This window comes from Arachis hypogaea, chromosome 3, assembly GCF_003086295.3.
Source record: "Arachis hypogaea cultivar Tifrunner chromosome 3, arahy.Tifrunner.gnm2.J5K5, whole genome shotgun sequence".
Lineage (NCBI taxonomy): Eukaryota > Viridiplantae > Streptophyta > Magnoliopsida > Fabales > Fabaceae > Arachis > Arachis hypogaea.
The window spans coordinates 138,635,338-138,640,249 of record NC_092038.1 but is presented as its reverse complement, the minus strand read 5'-3'; positions in this window follow the sequence as shown (position 1 = coordinate 138,640,249).

Genomic DNA, 4,912 nt, shown 5'->3' with positions numbered 1-4,912 from the left:
ATGCAGAAATCAAAATATACTAAGGGTAGAAGCTCAACTTAATGCAGAGACAAAAATACATAATTAAACAAAAAAAAAAGAAATAGGAAAATCAGTCGAAGAAGCGTGGTTTTAACAAAAATCGCGCCAGAGAGAGAATCGCACCATCTGAGGGGAAAAGACTTGCGCCGCTGGAAGGAGAATCGTATCGCATCTGAGGGAGAGTTGGTGCGTGTAACTGAAATTGGTGGGAGTCAGGAACTTGAGCGACAGTGAAATTTGTTTTTTTATTTTTGAATTTTTGTATTTATGTATAACGACTGAAATTGATGTGCATATAATATGGTTGATAATTTTTATTAAAGAAAAAAGACGAGATGGATTTAGTCGATTTATTTTTTCTAAATTTTAATTTATTCTTTATTAATCATACCAACTGTTTTTGGATGTTAATTCTAACTAGTTATATCTAAGCTTTCTAAAAGAATATAGTTTGTTCTTTTTATCTAGAACAAAATATATTTTGAATTTTTCAAAAAAGTTTGATAAGTATTTATCTAGAAAAAATAATGCTCAAGTTAGCACAAAAAATACTTTTGTAAATTCTTAGAGAAGAAGTTGAGAATATATCTTTTATATTTTTTGAGAACCTTTTTATAAGTAGTGAATTTACCGTTTTGATATCTTCTAATGCAAGAATTAAAGACGACAATAAAAGATATGAGCCTTTGTTATATGTTGAGTTAAATCTCAGAGTGGTCCCTGAACTTGCACTCGAGCCTCAAAGTCGTCCCTAAACTTGCATTGGCCCCAATATTGTCCCTAAATTTAACAACGGTGACTCACGGTCGTCCCTGAAATATTTTTCGGGGAATATTCCCAAATGGCGTGATGACGTGTATGGAGAGGCGCCACGTTGGATATCTGACATGGCTGTTATCATTTTTTAACTCAATTTAGTCCCTGGATTATTTTATAACCCTAATCCCCAATTTATTATCAGAAACCACTCTGTTTCTTCTTCTCTGCTCTCCTTCGTCTTCTCTGTCATTGTTGAACGTGATTTGAGTGGGTCATGATGGATGGAGTAATAGTTGAAGTACCTGGTGGTGTGATAGGTTTGGCCCTTGCTTCCTTGATTCTGGCATTGAATACTTCGCAAGTATTGTTACATATGTTGTCACATTTTGGTTGGGAGGGGAAGAAGGCCCGACTCCATGCATCTCTTCGTCATTTGGAAAGGTACTCTCATGCTTTTTTTTTAGCTCTCTGAATTTTCATCATCCCCTCAATGAATCCATCTTGAGTAGTAAATCTTATACACTCCCACAGTAATCCTCTAAGTTCATTGTCTTTCCACTGCTTATTGAAGTTTCTCAGCAAGTGCCATACATAAAATCTATGGTGGATATCAGGAAAGACCTCCTGCACAGCTGTGATTAGCCACTGCACGAAACCACTGAAATTAATAAGTTACAACATCAGGACCCAAAATGGTCCCTCACTTTACATAAGTGACATAAAAATAATCTCTACACATACATAAGTGACATCAAATTAATCCCTACACATGTATAAGTGACAGCAAATTTATCCCCACGATTTATTAAGTTCTACTCCTATCCCATTCTATCAATACAGGCAATAACAATGTGTGAAACAAACCAGTAGATATAGAAACAAAATCATGAAAGCAAAACATGGCTACAAAAAATACATCAATCTAAAGAGTTCAACCCTTACTAAAATACAATAACCAGTAAATAGCAAAGGCATCGTTACCTTTTGCATGTCCAAAATGAAACACCACCCATTTTGGGTGTCGCTCCCTAGATCCTCATGCAGCAGCTCAAGAAACCACCTCCAATTATTCGTGTTCTCCACTGGTACAATGGCATATGCAATGACGTAAATGGCTGCCAAGATTTGTCCACCAAATCTGGTTTTCAGGAATGTTCCATCAAGCCCTGTTAGAGGTTTGCATCCCGCCCTAAACCCATTCTTGTACCCATCCAGACAAATTTACATCTTGTCAAAAGTGGGCTCTTCTGCGGGGTTGGGATGAGATATTGTTGTGATGCGCACAGTAGAACCAGGGTTGCACTTCAGGAGAGTCTCACCATAGTCTCTCACCATCCCATATTGTGCAGCAGCATCACCATACACAATGTGCCTTGTATCTCCAAGTGCTCTTGTCAGGGAAGACTTGTTCAAGTCCAAGTCACATTTGCTTTTGAAGTATGTTAAAGCTTCAGAGTGCTTCGAATTTGAAAATTTCCTAAGCTTCTTCACCAACTTGTTTGCTAACCACCCTCTGTTAGCTAATTTATTTTTTGTCTCCCTTGGGCAGGTATGATCATCATTGAAGGTTTCAACTTACCAGCAAACACTCTCACTATCCTTAGAGACATAGATAACACATGGACATTCCTCACCCCTACATAAAGCCCTGCATCGTACATTATCATTTTTCTTGAATCTAACTCTTCTACCTTTCTGGATGCAATACTCCCTCACAGCCTCCTTAAAATTCATCTCCGTATTGAATTTCATCCCTACCTCTAATCGGAGTTTCCCAAACCTTGTTTCTTCTCTGAAAACAGGAAATGCGTCGTCATCCTCTGAGTTAGGGGTGTCTTCATTTTTTCGGAATGCCAAGAATCTGCCCCATCTGACTCATCATGATATTCATCTTGAGCATCATAACCTCCAACATTCAGGCCTTCATCATAACCTCAATTTGCTGCCTCCACCCATCATAACCCACTCAAATCACGTTCAACAATGGCAGCTCAACAATGGCAGAGAAGACGAAGGAGAGCAGAAAAGAAGAAACAGAGTGATTTCTAATAATAAATTGGGGATTAGGGTTATAAAATAATTCAAGGACTAAATTGAGTTAAAAAATGATAACAACTACGTCAGATATCCAACGTGGCGCATCTCCATACATGTCATCACGCCGTTTGGGAACATTCTCCGGAAAATGCCAGGGACGACCGTGAGTCACCGTTGTTAAATTCGGGGACAATATTGGGGCCAATGCAAGTTCAGGGACCACTTTGAGATTTAACTCTTATGTGTTAATGAGTTATAAAATAATTATTTTTCAAATTACTCATCAATATAATTAAACAATAATATTATATGATTAATAAATATTATTATTTTAGGCCACATTTGACTAATAATAATTTATACTTATATTTATAAAAATTTACACACAAAAAATATATAATTTATATATATATTATCAGAATTTATATATGTGAATCATATAATTCATATCTATAATTATCAAAATTTATATACATAAATTAATAAATTTATTTATTAAAAATAAATTAGTATTTATATTGACTAAATATGGACTAAAATTACTAAAAATTGTTAACTTCACAACATTTCTGTTAATCAAATTATAATGACCAGAACACCAACAATATTATTAACAACGCATACTCTATTTGTATCTTAGCATTATTTATTGGATCTATTATTTATTGTATCTAATATTATGTACTTATATTAAAAGAAAATGAGAACGGTGGCCAAGTTAAACAAAGACTTAATTAAAGAAATAGATATTGACATATTGTAGAACGAAAAAGAATATTTGTGCATCAATCATTGTCATGTTCATTAAATAAAATCTCAAATAAGAGGGTTTAGAGATACTTGTGGTTATAGTAATTAGAACAAGAAAAGTACAATCTTCACCGACTTATTCTTTTCTACTAATCTTATGTATGTGGGAAAACGTTAAAGGTAGTTCAATTTCTTTTGGGACTTTAGGGAAAAAAAATCTTTTGGGACTTATGACTATACCTTTGTGAGATATTCAAACTTAAAAAGAAAGTTTACACTATCAATTTATTTTTATATGTCTTATTGTTGATATAGATAGTAAAAAAAATTCTTGAAAAGAAGTCATTAGTTGACCATTTTTAAAAATTTTTTTTTTATGTTTATGATTTTTGTGCCTAAATTATTTAAAAATAGAGATAAAAAAGATACGACCTGATATGATTGTTACAAATTCGATGTCATAACTCGGCATTATGCACTATAATTCGGCATCAAGCGTTACACTTCGACTCAACGGATTACATTTTGAAATAAAAACGTAGAGCCAACAGAAGCGTAACCGACCTATCTTCCTTTACCTATAAAGGTATGATATTTTATCCTCAAAAGGACATATTAAATTTCGAATACTAACTTAAGCATCGGAGTACCTTTGCAGGTACCCACCCCACTTTCTTCGTTCTCTCCACAAACGTGATATATTCTCGGACAAAATCTCAAACTACCAGAATTTGTAAGTTTGGCGTTGAAGGCTATAGTTTGGCACGACTATCAAGAGCCAAATTTTCTCCAAGGTATTCATATAAGAACAGGACCTATTTTTTTTTTTAATTTTATATCTAAAATTTAAACAACATAAAAAATCCTTCTTTTTTTTGTCTTTCTCGAAAAAAAAAATCCGAACATATTTGTTGGTAAAGAGCATTTGACTTTATAGATTTTGATAAAAAAAAAAAGATTTAATTTGGTGACTGATTGTTTGGCAGGTAGATTAGTGATTGTATACTAAAAATATAAATTTTTTTTGTACATAAATAATTTTAAGAATGACCTACAAACATGGTCAAACAAGAGTCAAGTTCCTCTTAAAGGTATTGGGTAAAAGAATGGAATCCAAAAGAACACTTTGAGGAGTTGAATTTCTCTTCAGTGGGAACTAAATTGGTGGAAGTGGATTGGTTGGATTTGGAGTGTAAAGAGCGTCATCTAGTTGAAAGAAAACTAAACTAGATGTCCCTTCACTAATGTCACATGTCATGAGCTTTAGTTTAACTTGTGGGAATAAACTTCTTACCTTTTCAGTTGACAAGACTTAAAGTGACGGAAATACCTAAAGATATTTTGG